General features: G+C 42.2%; 1 protein-coding gene across 10 annotated transcripts in view; it reads right to left on the bottom strand.

The window, feature by feature from the left end:
* esrrga (estrogen-related receptor gamma a) overlaps window positions 1–16,243 on the bottom strand; it is a 254,158-nt gene that overhangs the window by 108,418 nt on the left and 129,497 nt on the right. The gene's annotated exons all lie outside the window — the stretch shown is intronic.

The raw sequence follows: 16,243 nt of genomic DNA, 5'->3' as shown, positions 1-16,243 counted from the left end.
GTTCAGAATGAAGTACTGTATGTTTTTGTTAATTTATCTATGCCAGTGATGTTTATTGCCAGGCAGAACAATTATATGTGCATCCATTAGATGCCAAAAAGGACAAAAAAAAAAAAAAAAATCACCTTTCAAATCAATTAAACAGGCCGAAATTTCAGACAGATTACTAGTACATCGTGACAAGCTCATCCATATTTTGGTTCTCATTCGCTCCGTGACATTTTTGTGTGGTGGTGTGCAGTGATTTTTTTTTTTTCTGATGAAAGAACATTGGCTCAATTAAGGTTGGGAAACCCTGAAAGAACTACATCTTCAAACTTTCAGGAAGGATCTGACTACATCAGAACAACCTACCGTGTTTCTTTGGTTAAAAAGCACACGGCAAGCTGAAAATCTGCTAAACTGAAGTTTTTGTTTTCCATCTACAGAATCAGTGTTCAGCATTACTGACATCCAAAATCAATACTCGCTTAACTGCCGCTAGTGTGCCACTCGTATGAGCACGACTCTTACTAGATGTTAAGCAGTAACACTGCTGGTTAAAATCTTAAAAAGTTGAACGCAGTAGCGAGCTTTCTTTATTATTGCCACACAAACATGAATATTAGCAGGCGATGTGTGCCATTTGAAAACTTTGATTCACGCACACTGCTATCATGTATACACACACACACACACACACACACACACACACACACACACACACACAGACGCGCACACGCACACTCAAAGGGCTATAGCAATGCGACAAAGAGATCAGAGAAACGGGCAGAAAAATAATAGAATCTTCATCCCAAGTAATCCATATTCATTCTTCTCATCCCTCCATCGCTGCATGTCACGCTTCCCTCTATCTGACATTCAAATGAGTTGTCTTTTCTCCCTTGTTAGACACACACACACACACACACACACACACACACACACGCACGCACACATAAAAGAACCACCACTCACTAGCCGTCTCTCTCATGCGCATACACACACACACACGCACATACGGACACTCTTTCTTGGATACTTTCTGCCCCGTTGCACCCGTGATGGCAAATTGAGCGCCGCCCGTCTCTCTCTTTCCTTTCACGCAACCCTCTTTGGTGACTCCCCTCGTCTTTCCTCCTTCTTCACCCTCCACCACTTCCACCCTTTTTTTCTCCACCCTATCTATCTATCTATCTATCTATCTATCTATCTATCTATCTATCTATCTATCTATCTATCTATCTATCTATCTCATCGTTCTTCATCCGTTTCTCTCTGGTTGTCTGTCACGATCCTATTAGTGGAAGATGGAGGTGTGATCATGGTTCCTGTGCACTAACAGGGTACGTGCTGCCATGGATGACAAATATGGCACACGAGCGCGCGCACACACACACACACACACACACACACACACACACACACACACACCCATGCACACGCACACAGCAGAGTAGGGACAAAAACCACTTGGTAGATTTCATCACCGGTCGTAATTATGATCCTGTCAAGTCCACAACGTGGCAATCCATAACAAGACACACACATGCACACCCATATTCCGTTTCGTACCCTCGCTCATATACTCAAATAGTAAACAAATTAAAAAAAAAAAAAATTCACAATGTCAAAAAGTCAATTGCAAGTCACTGGTAAAATAAATGACAAAGTAAATATACTTTAGTGGTGTTTGATTGAGTGTATAAACTTACATTGATCCTATTTTCTTTATAAAACTGCACTCAATTTGCATCATATTTGTGTGTTATTGGGTAAAATAGCATGTATTTTTGTATTTCGCGAAATATGGACATGATATACAGCACAGCGTGAAGTGCATACACGTTTGTGTACATGTGTGTGTACTGCATCATATTTCTGTCCCCAGTGTGGACACATCGTGTGTCAAGGGAACCTATTAGAGGCCCTCACAATGTTACCCCGCACCTGACCTCCACCCTGATGGACCGGTGGTGTGTGGTTTTTTGTTTTATTTTTTATTTCCTGGGCAATCTAACATCTAAAGCATCTCATAAGGTCCCTGCTGTAACCTAATAACTTCATAAATCAGCGTATCAGAAAAGGCACGATTCACATGTAATCATTTCCATTTCTTGTCTTTGTGTGTGTGTGTGTTGCCGTGTGTTTGTTTTAGCCCCACAACACCCATGCGAGCCATGGGGTCAGACCTATGGTGACCCCTCGAGATCTGACCCCATGACACCATTGGCTCTTATAAATGTACTGGGCCATGCTGTACGTGTGTGTGTCACAGAAAGAGGAGCTAAAAAAAAAACATGATGCAAAATGCGATCCATGGGTTGGTTGGTTTTGTAGACAAAAATGACCATTTCAAAAAGAGGGTTGCTTGTTTACTTGAAGATACATTGTCCATAAGTATGAAAGTGCGTGTACTACTACTACTACTACTACTTTGTCTAAATTTGCCCCGGGATTGATCAGTGACCAGTCCAGCATGTTTGAGTAAAGTCCAGCTCACTCGAGAATGTCATGTGGAAAGGCAGGATAGAAAATGGACTGATAAAACAAAAATGGCAATAATTAGTCAGAAGCCTCCAGCTTTTTTGGGAGGAAAAACAAAACTCAAGAGTTCAAACCGGCAAGCATAGGAATATATGTGAGCACATAAATGGTTTAATTAATTCATTAATTGGGGAGTGGAGGGCACAGAAGGGTATGGGTAGAAACTTTTGATAAGCTCAACCGGAAATGGAACCCTTTGCAATGTTGAATAGCATCTGGCTGTTCTGTGCCATAATTCATAAAATGTTAATTCCATACGCAAACTCATTTAAAATGTGACTATATTAATAAAGCTTTGGTGATGGTGAGCAACCGCCAATAAACTGCACAGAAGAAGAACAAGGTAGACAACACATTTGGTAAACGTTTTTTGCTCCATGAAAATGCTGCTGCTGCTTTGTTACACAGTACAATATTTTCTTGTTATAAAACGCTAAACATATTGCAATACAAGGATGGTCGCAGAACAAATTCATATAAATTCCATATCTCCAGGCACCACTGTATTTCTATTAATAATGTATACTGGTTTTGAAATTCAAACAATTGAGAAGTAAACCAGCACAGCACTCACATAATGTTGATAGTTTGATTTTGAAGACTCAACTTTCTATTGTAACGTTTTTAAAAATAAAAATTATAAAAAAAACAAAAAAACAATTATATATATATATATGTATATATATATATATATTTTTTTTTTTACATTTTTTTTGAATTGTAAAAATGTAAAAATTGTGTGAGTTAGGTTACGGACCACAGCCACAATAGGTGAAATCTCTGAAGTAGCGACCAGATATTTTGTGGTTATTTATTCATATTGTATTCTAAAGCTGTATAAACCTCCCTTGACTCTGATTTATCTTCCCCACACTCCTGTTATCTTCTAATGTACTCTTATAAACACTTTCTGTAATCTTAAAAACCTTTCAAATTCTTTTAAACAAAGTAATGCAAAGTACAACTGTACACTATGTCGATTTTATTCCTTGAAATATGTCACGTTTGTTTCATCTTTTAGTCTAGGAAGCACTTATTTCACACAATGTATTTTGAAGTTAATCCTGTTTTTGCCCACTGAAATTCATTCTTGTAGTCTGAAGTAATATTTGCGATGTCATGGATGGACGGTTTCAACTCGCAATGGTATAAGACATTCGAGGCCTATTTCGCGAAAACATTTAGGTGGCCCCGTTTGTAAACCTTAACCGGCTTTTGACTTGTGATGTCATCAACAACAAAAAATCCCCTCACAATTTAGCCATCCTCCCCTCTCCTTCCTTTCTTTTTGTTCTTTTGTCAGTCTTCCGTCATGATGGTTGCGAGGTACCCTCTTCCCCCCACCTTCCCATCCCGCAGCCCTCTAGTAACAAACAAGCTTGTTTACTCATCCCAGCGCTTGCTAACCTTAATTTCCTCCTCCAAACCATCTGCTTCTCTTGTTGCACACCCGTGCTCGCACCTCTTGTTGCTTCTTCCTCAGTCCTCGTGCACTAACACACGCGCACACACATCTCCCTCTTTCCCTGCCTTGTCTCTCCAAAGTCGCTCAAGCACAACTAAGCCAAGGGTTTGAGTCCCAATGAGAGTGGTTAGGGCAATCAGTGCTTTTCACACCCTCTGATGTTCTTAAAAGGTGGAGGGATCAGACGCCCCTGTTGTACCGCCGCATCTCACTCACACACATTCACACAAGCACACACACCCGCGGACGCTTAGACAAACCGACTCCCACAAAAACAAATTGCGCTTTTACGCACTTACCCCTCACATGCTTCGATGCACTCACAAATGTGCACTTCTCTTGAATGCCCACATCCAACACACACAACGGCCCTTTCGCTCCTTCCTGCTGCCCTAAAATGTGTTGAATATTGGAAGTCAAAGCAACAGAAGTAGAAAGGAAGAAATGACGGCAATTGTAAGAGAAATTTAGGGGCAAAAAAATGACCGGAATAAAGTCACAGGCATGTGACAAATGAGCATACAGCTACCCATTTTCTATATTGCTTGTCAGCTGTTGAGCTTTGGTCTGTTCCTACTGACTTTTGGTGAGGGGGGGTACACCCTGGGTCACGTTCACATTCCCACTACAGACAATTTAGTCTTCATGTACCCTAACGACACTATGGAAGCCAGAAAACGCACCAAGCACAGGGATTAAATGCAAACTTGTGCCAAGATTCAAACACTGATCCTAAGAACTAAGGCAGAAGCTCTAACCACTACAGCAGGGGTGTCAAAATCATTTTTGTCGCGGGACGCATTGTAGTCACGGTTTCCCTCGGAGGGCCGTTATGTCTGTGAAATCATAAATATCTCTGACCGCCTAAATCATATTTACACGTGGAAAGTAGTTTTGGAATCATAAATCAAGACAATGGGTTTTTCAACTATTGTTGATGTTTGGCCACACAAAAATGCTTGCAATATCTCAACATTATCATTTAGGATATGGGAAATTTTGGTGCAGATTTTAGCAAAAACCATGAAAGTTGATAAACATGATTTGCCTCCACGGGCCACATAAAATCATGTGGCTGGCCGGATCTGGCCCCCGGGGCTTGAGTTTGATACCTGTGCACTACAACATCATGCACAGCATGAGCAGGCAACATTTCATTAATATAAAGATGAAATGTATTCAAGTTTTACCTAATCATTTAGTCAGATTTATTTTCCAAATTAGCTGGTAAAGCGTTCGCCTCACAGTTCTGAGGTCCCGGGTTCAATCCCAGACCTACCTGCGTGGAGTTTGCATGTTCTCCCCGTGCCTGCGTGGGTTTTCTCCGGGCACTCCCGGTTTCCTCCCACATCCCAAAAACATGCAACATTAATTTGACACTCTAAATTGCCCCGAGGTGTGATTGTGATTGCGGCTGTTTGTCTCGATGTGAGTTCAGGGTGTACCCCGCCTTCTGCCCGTTGACAGCTGGGATAGGCTCCAGCACGCCCCGCGACCCTCGTGAGGGTAAGCGGCTAAGGAAATGGATGGATGACTTATTTTTATTTACTTTTATGTAAAGTGTACTATCAGATGTGTTTCTAACAATGTGTGTCAACGCACAAGCGGTAAAGTAAAAAGTACAAATGTGCAGAAAATTTTGAATGCCCCCGCCCCAGCCCCAGCCCCGCAGAAAAGAGCAATTGACACCATCACGGACAACGCAGTCACTTTACACCATGGTGAAGGATGCAAACACACACACACGCAGACACACACACACACACACACCACACACACACACACGCACACAGTACAGGTAAAAAGTTCAAGGGAGGTTACCTCTTTGCATCATGCCATCAAAACTAGCTCAGTCACTCACTGACAGAAGCCAGATCATCTTTTGAAAAGTAACTAAGATTTTACCTTCTCCACATTTTCTTAGATTGGCATAACTTACTCGCACTCTCCTATTATCTCTTCATCAAGCTTCCCTCTCGCCGACGGCAGCCTCAGCCGGCGGGCCGTGATGAGCCGAGGCTCTTAGTCACATTGAGGTCACGCACACACAGAAGGAAAAGGGTCATCCTGGCAGGGTTACGCCGCACAAAGTCAGCTCTCCATAATGTGGCCGCCGTCGCCTGCATCACACCCTCATGATCCAATTAGGAGCCTCCCTTCCTCCAATCAGCTGCCGTGGCAACCAGCGGGCAGCGCCAATCTCATAAGTGCTTTTAAGGGATTAGAAGGTAGTGGAAAAGAGGGAAGGAGGGGGACACCTCGCTCTCGCTCCATCCTTGGCGGCTCTAATGATTGTCGGACTTCCAAATACAAGTGGGAGGGGAACAGCGCTGGGGGATAGTGCGTGTGTGTGTGTGTGTGGGGGGGGGGGTGTTTGGAAATTAGCCGCAGATTGAAATGGAAAGAAGAGAGGATGGGACGGGTTGGTCAATTAAGAGAAAATACATTCGCCAACTCTTTAACTGCGACTTGATGAGAGAACCTGATGAGGTACAAAAGAGTGGAAAACTTCTCAAGGAAGTGCCGAAGGGCAGCAAAATGAACTTTAAACTATCACAGTTTGTTTTAAGTGTCATAGAAAGGTAGCTCACACTGACAAACAAAATAAAATAAGTTCATTTTACAGTTGTTTAAAGCGCAGTGGGTGGGAATTTAGTGGGAGTGGTTAGAACATCTCCCCCACAGTTCGGAGTTCTGTATCTCGGCCCAGGCTTCGCTGTGTGGAGTTTGCGTGCCCTCCCCGTCCTTGCATGTTTTTATTTCCTTTTCCAGGTCCTGCAGCTTCCTCCAACATTCCAAAAACATCCACATTAGGTTCACTGAAATCTCTTAACTACCAATAGGGGTGAATGCATGAGTGACTGCTTCTTTGTCTATCGTGTCCTATGATTGGCCAGCAACTTATCAGAACAAGAATCAGCTTTATTGGCCAAGTAAGTTACAAGACACAAGGAATTCGTGTCCAGTTGCAGTATGTGTGTGTGTGTGTGTGTGTGTGTGTGTGTGGTGGTGGTGGTGGGGGGTTCCTCTGCGTGTCGCCCAAAGTTAGTTTGGCGAGTGGGCAGTGAAGATATGCCGTATGGAAACAGGTGTTAGTCTACATCAGCAGTCAACAACATGGTGCCCGTGGGTGACACCCCCACAGAGTATAATGCTTATCATGGCACTGCAATAATTTAAAACAAAAACAAACAAAAAAAAAAAACATTAGTTTTGGGATGAAATCACCTTAAAGATCTTTTTAGCAGACTTTTTAAATCAAAGTTATATTTATTTCCCTAACAGTAATTTCTTAATTAATATTAACTTAGACTACTTTTACTTAAAAATCATTAGCTTTTATCAGAAATAAGAACATTTTACTACATTCACAAAATATTGAAATGTCTGCATTTTTTCCTCTCTTCTTTTTCCAATGCCCCAGATTAATTGTTTAATGTATACGGATTTAGAATACCATTAGCATTATCCTGGGAATCAGAAAATGATTTACAAAATGATAGAAATAAAATCCATCTGGTCTTGGAATTTGTCATTTTATTTTTACATGTTTTTGAATATAGATTACATTTTACAGGATTAGCTTCTTAAATGTTTAATAACAGAATAATATAATCTAGAAGTATAGAACACCCTTTAAAAAAAAACACAAAAAAAATTGCTTTAACCTAGGAACCAGAAAAAACATTTTACTAAATTCACCCAAAAATTTAGCTTGGCATTTGATGTCTACATTTTGTATTGGAAAAAAAACTTTTTCAATTTTGATTACATTTTTCAAAATTGGGTTCTTAATTGTCTAATTTATATGAACTTTCAATAGCCTAAAGAAGAATTATTGGCATTAACCTGGGAACAAGGAAAAGGAGAAAAAAAAACCCTAAACATTTTCCTAAATTCAAATGGAATGGAGATGTCTGCTTTGAATTTGAACTCTTTATTATTACCCACGACATCACGACGGGGTGCGCTCACCCCAAAGCAACTTTTATGCATTCCCTTGTGTGTTTGATATAGCCAGATTGATATATTAGCGTGTCCTTTTGTGTGTGTGTACGGTTAGCTACTCTCGCCGAAGCATTTCGCTCGAGGCATCGGGACCTCAATTAAAGACACACACACACACACACACACACACTCGCAGTACCTATAAAGTATGAATATTTCACTATATCCAAGTCCTTTTACCTTGGAATGACCTGATTGTCCCACCGTGCGTGTGTGTGTGTTCGCGTCACTTCATTACCATAGAGGTGTGTGGAAGTGCATTCAATCTAGTGCTCGGGTAAAGACATGGACACTAATACAGGCACAGAGGACTTAGTCCAATGACACAGAATATTCAGAACATTAACGCCCTTGTTGGCCTGAGAAAGGCATCTCGAGGTCTCAGTGATATAGTTTGTCCTACATTCTCAATGGGCAAAGATGAACACACAACTCATCAAACTAATCACAGCGTATTGCACTGACAGGGTTTGCTGTGTCTTTTTTTTGTCCTCACGCCCCAAAATTCCATCAATTCTTTTCAAAGTTTCAGCTATTTCATCATTCTTTTTTTAATAAGTCTGCAAATGTAGAAATTTGACCTCAATTGCTACAGTGAAGAAAATAAGTATTTGAACGCCCTGCTATATTGCAAGATGTCACACTTAGAAATCATGGAGGGGTCTGAAATTTTCATCATAGGTGCATGTCTACTGTGAGAGAGATAATCTAAAAAGAAAAATGCAGAAATCACAATATATGATTTTTTTAACGATTTATTTCTGTGATACAGCTGCAAATAAATATCTGAACACCTGAATTCTAGAATTCTGAAGCGAAACGTGACGGTCAATCTCAATCGGAGTGGAGCCCCATGCAAGATATCAACTCGTAGGGTCTCAATGATCCTTAGAAAGGTGAGGAATCAGCGCAGGACTACACTGCAGGACTTGGTCAATGATCTGAAAAGAGCTGGGACCACCGTTTCCAAGGTGACTGTTGGTAATACACTAAGACGTCATGGTTTGAAATCATGTGTGGCACGGAAGGTTCCCCTGCTTAAACCATCACATGTTAAGGCCCGTCTTAAGTTTGCCATTGACCATTTGGATGATACAGAGGAGTCATGGGAGAAGGTTTTGTGGTCAGATGGGACCTAAATGGAACCTATTGGTCTTAATTCCACTAACCGTGTTTGGAGGAAGACGAATGATGAGTTTCATCCCAAGAACACTATCCCAACTGTGAAGCTTGGTGGTGGTGGCATCATGCTGGGACCGGACGACTGCACTGTATTAAAGAGAGCATGACAGCGGCCATGTATTGTGAGATTTTGGGGAACAACCTCTTTCCCTCAGTCAAAGCATTCAACTTGGGTCGTGTGTGGGTCTTTCAACATGACAATGACCCAACGCACACAGCCAGTAAAACCAACGACGGGCTCCATAAGAAGCATATCAAGGTTTTGGCATGGCCTAGCCAGTCTGCAGACCTAAACCCAATAGAAAATCTTTGGAGGGAGCTGAAACTCTGTTTCTCAGCAACAGCCCAGAAACCTGTCTGATCTAGAGAAGATCTGTGTGGAGGAGTGGGCCAAAATCCCTCCTGCAGTGTGTGCAAACCTGGTGAACAACTAAAGAAAATGTTTGACCTCTGTAATTGGCTACTAAAAGGCTACTTTACCAAATATTAACATTGGTTTTATCAGGTGTTCAAATTCTTATTTGCAGCTGGATCGTACAAATAAATTGTTTAAAAAAATAGAATAGAATTTTAGATGCAATATAAACATGGAGAATGAAAAACAGAAACAACATTTTGATTGGCTAATGGACATTAGTTTTGCTTTTTATTCATTCACTGCTGCACATGAGAAAAGAGTCGTCACGGACTGAGGCAACAGCGGACTGAAAAAAATGAATGAATCACAGTAGTCCAGAACTCCCACTTAGTTATTTAGTTATTGATCGACTAAGCTTTTCTCATGGAATTGACCATTTCTAATGGATTAACAATACTTGGGCCACTTAGGCCGTGCAAAGGTGACTAAGCAGCAAGAGCGTTCTTGCCAATAAGGAACTCAGTCACATTTTTTTCCAAAGCATATCTGCTCCAAGTGTGTGTGTTGGGGTAATGGAGGCAATGAGTGAGTGAGAGAATGGGTTAAAAAAAAGTGGGTAAAATAACAGTGCCTACTTCACCAGTTTCCATGCACACATTTACACACACATGGGTTGAGGTGGGAAGGGAAGGGGAAACCCGAGCAGGACCAGAGTGGGAGTCCAGGAATAGTTGCAATCGATGGATGGATATGGATAGACCGGGGGGGCTGAAGGGAGAGCTGAGTGGTCTCCTGGGTGGAGTGGTGATAGTCTTGCCGGGGGGGATGCGAGACCGAACTAAACCAAAACCGGGGAAGGAGGGCGAGATGCGAACACAGGAAAGAGAAAAGGGAACAGAGACACCTAAAAGAGGCATGATGTACACAATATGTAGTCAAGGAGGCTGGATGAAGAATGAAAAGTGAGTGGGATGTTTGTCGAGGAGCAAACGGACAAGTCCCTTTATTTTTAAAGAGGCACACAAAACTCGAGAATAGCTCTTAAAAACAATTATTGATGAGAAGACCCAGTCAATGGCCATCAGTGGAAAATAGAGCCTGCCATTAGCCAGCCAGTCAATCGCGAAAGCATTCGGGGTAATTCTAGCACACAAAACACATCACCAGCAAGATGACACCCTTCTGGGCCCACTTAACAAAGTAAAATTCTACTACGTGGGATTAGCGGTTTTGATACAAAATCTGACTCCGAGGAACTTCTCGGTGTTAAGTATCCGTCATGATATGTGTCTATCGCATACCTGTCCCGCTGTCAAAACAGCTCTGATTTGTGCAACGCCCAAGTATGTTCATAAGGGAGAGGTGGGAAGAATTGTGCATTAGCCCTGCGAGCTAAATCAATGGAGGAAAACCGCTGAAGCCGGGCCCCTGCTTAAGTTACCGCCAGCGCTATTTATAGGCAAACACGTGTGTGTGTGTGTGCGCGTGTGCGCGTGAGTGGACGTGCACGCAAAGTTTATAACGGAATTCAACACAGCTGAGCGTGATCATATCAGACTCAGGATGACCGATGTGAAAACAAAATGTATAAGTGGGGAAAACACTTGAAACCGAATCCAACAAGTGGATACAAGAAATGCGTAGGAGCAAGTAGCATACAGCATACTGTCGTCATTATTCCATTGGGAAGAAAGTATTATGATAAAACAAGAAGCATTTAACAAAAACACGTCTACGTTTTTACTTTGTGTTAGCTAAAAAATAAATAAATATATAAAGACCCAGAATTTCAATTTTGAGCTGCGTTAATGCCACACGGCTCCCGTGCAGTGAGAAAGAGGTGAGGTTTTCCAACACTTATGCAGGGTTCATACTCAGTCGGACCCAAAAAATTGAAGGGCTTTTTAGGGCCATTCTTAGGGGCTGACACGAAAAATTTAGGGCTGACACGGAAAAAATTTAGGGCCGACACAAAAAATTAAGGGCCATCGTGGGAGATCAAGAGTAAGAAAAAAAGACTCACCCAATGGTGCCATCGGCTGTTCTTGGTTCATCAAAGGTTCCAGTACCTCAGTACCTGTGACAGTGATCACCTGTCGCCCCTTGTGGTAGTTCTCATTGATATGACCATTGTCAACGTCTTTACGTTTAAAACTGATTCTAACTACAATTGCAACTATATACACAAATGTCTTCTACTGATGTCTGTTTCAGCACCCCGACTCTTAGCTCCTTGAGCCTACCCAGTGCCTCCTCCATTTGTTGCTGCAGAGGTGCCAAAGTGGCTCTCTTGTCCTTTGCTCTGCCTCTGAGTGCATTGGCCTCGGTGATAAACCTCAGATTTCTCTTTTCTTCTGCCTCCTCACACAGCCTGTCAGCCTTCTCAATAAGCGTTGATATGTCAGTCTCTATTCTGGCTTTTTTGGCTTTGAGGCAGTAGAGATGAAAAGTGGGCAGCCATGCCAAATGTAGCCAAGTACGAAGTCTTCCTTTCCCCACAGTGGTAGTTTTTAGCAATGTCACTATCTGGGAACATGACTGCAAACACTTTCAAATTATTTTCACAAGATTTGTTACTGTAATGGCTGCAGATCACTTTTAAAGTCCACACGATCTCTGCCTTTAACGAGTCCGCCTTCGTGTATTGAACTACGGTCATAGAGCCTGACTTCTGGCTGGTTGAAGTCGATGGCTGGACAACTGTAGGTGCGCATGCACTGCTAGTACCACTGCCTGAAGTTGATGCTTCACTATCTTGATATTTTAGAAACAGATTCATACCAACGGAAGATGAGTCTTCGCCAAATCAGCGTGTCTCCTTTTTTTCCGGTGCGACTCCAGCGCTTTGACGCCCATCTTTCCTAGCTGGTAGCTCTGCTTGCACAGATGGCAGTAAAACATGTGCCGATCTTTTGCATCTCGACGAACACAGCTTTCAAACTCCTTACTTTCAACCCAAGCATCTTGAAAAATGCACTTCCCCATGATACAACTTGGATCGATGAAAGACGTAACGAAGACGAAGTGAAATGCCGACTCACGGAAACGAACAATGGAATATCGACGACAAGATGGCGACTCGTTGTCAACACGGTGACTTCCTTTGACAATTTCTGGCTATTTTAGACGCCAGATGGATCGCTATTTTTTTTTTTAAATAAAAGATGATTTTTTTTTTTTCGGGAGAATTTTGGCGGTAGAGGTCCTCCCTTTGATTTTTTATAATTTAAGGCCTTTTTAGGGGCTTGACCGGTTTTCGCGGATATTAAGGACTTTTAGGAGCCCCTAAATGCACCTTAGAAAATTTAGGGGTTTTTAGGGACTTTTAGGGGCGCATGCGAACCCTGCTTATGAGACAGTATGAGTGTCCAACATAGTCAAAAGATTCGTTCAAGCTATTTTTAAAACTTTAAATTGGTTAATAAAATGTAAAAAAAAAAAAAAAAGATATAAGGCCCCACCAAAAGTATCATTTTGTGAAAAAAAACCAAGACCATATTTGGACAGTTTTCCACACAGCTGTGACAATATGGAAAATAAAGAAACATTTTACAGTTATTGCGAGAATAAAAAAAAATAATTGAATAGGAATTTAAATAAATCAATAAATAATATGGCCTTCCTAAAACGCCTTCCACCACAAATGAGAAAGTAAGTGCATTCGACAACGTGAGCACAACAGACAGTAAGGCACCTTTTGTTTTTCATTTCAAGTGAGAGGCATTAAGTAAGAGGCAGCGAGCAAACCGCAACCACCTCACAGGACAGGCAAATGACACCAAATAGACAAAGTAGTCTTTGAGTGACTGTTAAAATTGTTGACTGAATCCTAAAACCGACAGGGAGCAAGGCAGCGAGTGCAAGGGACAGCCGACGTGATGTGTTTGGGCTCCAGACAAAAGCCTCGCAGCAGCATTTTCAGATAATTGGAGAGCGTTTAATGAAGTTTTGGCACGACAGATAAAGAGAACATTGCAATAGTCAATTTGTGGGGAGGCAGCTTAAATCAGTCATCTTAACACCCTACCCCAATTTTCATGCAGATCTCCAAATTTTTTTGCACACAGTAAAGATGAGGACCATATTAAAAAAAAAAAAATTCTCTGCACAGACAATTCAAATTGTGCTGCACAATTTTTCCAGTGTAATTTATATGACAGGCAAGTATCATACACACACACACACACACACACAACACACACACACACACACACACACTGCTTGTCCATCTTGTGATATATCAAATTTAATTTCTAAAGCTGTGTGGATTTGGGTTGAGAATTTTCGTTATTGAGAGTAATACATCAACATTAATGGTCACTGGTATTCAAGATTTTATTCGGCAGTCATGTTGCAATGTCATGGACAATAAGATAATATAAAAGATTGAATTTATTTAGGTGGCACGGTGTATTAGCTGATAAAGCGTTGGCCTCACAGTTCTGAGGTTCCGGGTTCAATCCTCGCCTGCGTAGAGTTTGGATGTTCTCCTGTGCCTGTGTGGGTTTTCTCCGGGCACTCCCGGTTTCCTCCCACATCCCCAAAACACGAAACATCATTGGACACTCGAAATTGCCCCTAGGTGTGATTGTGAGTGCAGCTGTTTGTCTCCATTCAATTGGCTGGCAACCAGTTCAGGGTGTACTCTGCCTCCTGCCCATTGACAGCGGGAATAGGGTCCAGTACTCCCGCGACCCTCATGAAGATAAGCGACGAAAGAAAATGGATGGATGGATGACTGAATTTAGAATTTCCCATCTACTGGTGGATATAAAAGCAAAGACAGAATTACAAGAGTGACGCCATTGGATAGTCAACCATGTCGTGATCTGTGCCTTGCAGTTCCTCTTTTTGGATCTTAGGTGGCACTTTGTGCCTTGCCTGCCCACCCCCAACACTCTGGCTGTGCACCAGTCTTCAAGCGGCACTCATTCCTTCCTGCAAAAAATCCTGTCAGTTCTGGGAAACTGTCGCCTGAGTATTGACGCTTGTCTGTGACTCACTTCCCGATTCTCCACCACCTCGCCTTGGATATCCTTACCCTGTCCAAACCTGCAACAAACCATTCTAATATCTCCTCCCTTCACCTCAGTCTGCTCTTGAGTCTGATCCTACTCACATCTCACTTTGAACCGTGACAAACTGCCACACTCTCTAGTTCTCATCAGTTTCCTCTCTTTTTATTATTATTATTATAATGTAGCCACAACACCGATAGAAATGCCATATTTTTTGTGATTCATTCACCCATTCCTTTTCCAAGATGTTTATCCTCACAAGGGGAGTGGGAATGTTGGAACCTACCGGAGCAAACTTTTACAATATATTTTATACTGTAATACCTCGGTGCGCCTTAGATGCCCAGATTGACAGTTTTGGGAGAATTTTGCAGTGTGTAGGCAGGAACACTGTGATTGGTTGACGACCAGTTCAGGGTGTACCCTCTCTCCATAAGACAGCAGGGATAGGTTCCAGCATGCCTGAAAGCCTAGTTGTCACGAACCAACGGTGCACGGGCGGACCCAAATGCAGGACTCCAAGACGAGGACATGATGTTCAGTGGGTTTTATTGTAAACTTAAGTTGTGCATGACAACACAGTCCAAGAAGGCAGGATCCAAAACAGAAGAAACAATGTCCGATAACTATGAGTCAACTAAAGAGCATAACCAAAAGCGTGACTGGGCTATCATGACGCAGTGGCGGAGTAACCCTGGATGCGGGAAAGCATTCTCAACGAACTGGCAAGTGCCAATGACAAAACTCCAATTTAAATGTTTTTGTCTAATCACAGTGCCTCATGTGACACAGCTGCGAACGGCGACAGGTGTCAGAGATGAAACCGCACGGAGCCACGCCCCTCTTGGAAGTGGTCCAGCCTTGCTCATGACACTAGTGAGGATAAGTGGTACCGAAAAAGGATGGAATGATGGGTGGATAGGCAGGAATGACATCCTTCACCCGAAACCTGTTACACAGATCCGTGATGTGAGAACTGGCCCAAATAACGGAAACTGTCTCCTGTGTGCCTTTGTTATGAAATCAGCTCATCTGACTAAAAAAAAAAAAAAAAAAAAAAAAGGGGGTAGAAACAGAATTTGTGGCAAATGTAAATAATGAGACATAATAATTTGGCTACTTTCCAACAGATACAATCAGTAATGAATACTCCATCCCATCCATCCAGTTTCCGTACTCCTTTTTCCCTCTTCAGGGTGGTTTGGAACATCTCAGCTGACTTCCTGGACTGGTTACCATTCACTCACAGGGAGCATGTAGAGATGGACAGCTTTTCAAAGTCACATTCACATCATCACTTACTGGGAAGTGAACCCACGCTGACTTTAAAAGAAGTTCCCGTTCGTGCCACCGTACCATCAGTGATGCCAGTACAATACAATAAATGAATTCAAAAAAACAATCCATAACATGGAAACAACACAACTTCTTCTTTCGACTCCCCCAACTGTCTCTCCCCCCCTCGGCCTCTTATCTATGTTTCCTGGTGGGAGTGAGAGATTAACGTCACCGCTGGTTTTACTTATCATACTGGTGCCAGCACAACCCTGCGAGGGATAGAGTGGGAGCATAGAGCATCGCCACTTAGTATTGTCAAGACTGGAGATGGCAAGCACTCGTTTTGTAACTTGCTGCTGTGATTGACAGCAAATATGTCGGCCTTTGTCCCATTTAAACAGGGTTTGT

This window comes from Syngnathoides biaculeatus, chromosome 3 (assembly GCF_019802595.1).
Source record: "Syngnathoides biaculeatus isolate LvHL_M chromosome 3, ASM1980259v1, whole genome shotgun sequence".
In the NCBI taxonomy this organism is placed as follows: domain Eukaryota; kingdom Metazoa; phylum Chordata; class Actinopteri; order Syngnathiformes; family Syngnathidae; genus Syngnathoides; species Syngnathoides biaculeatus.
This window is presented reverse-complemented; position numbering and strand designations above follow the sequence as displayed.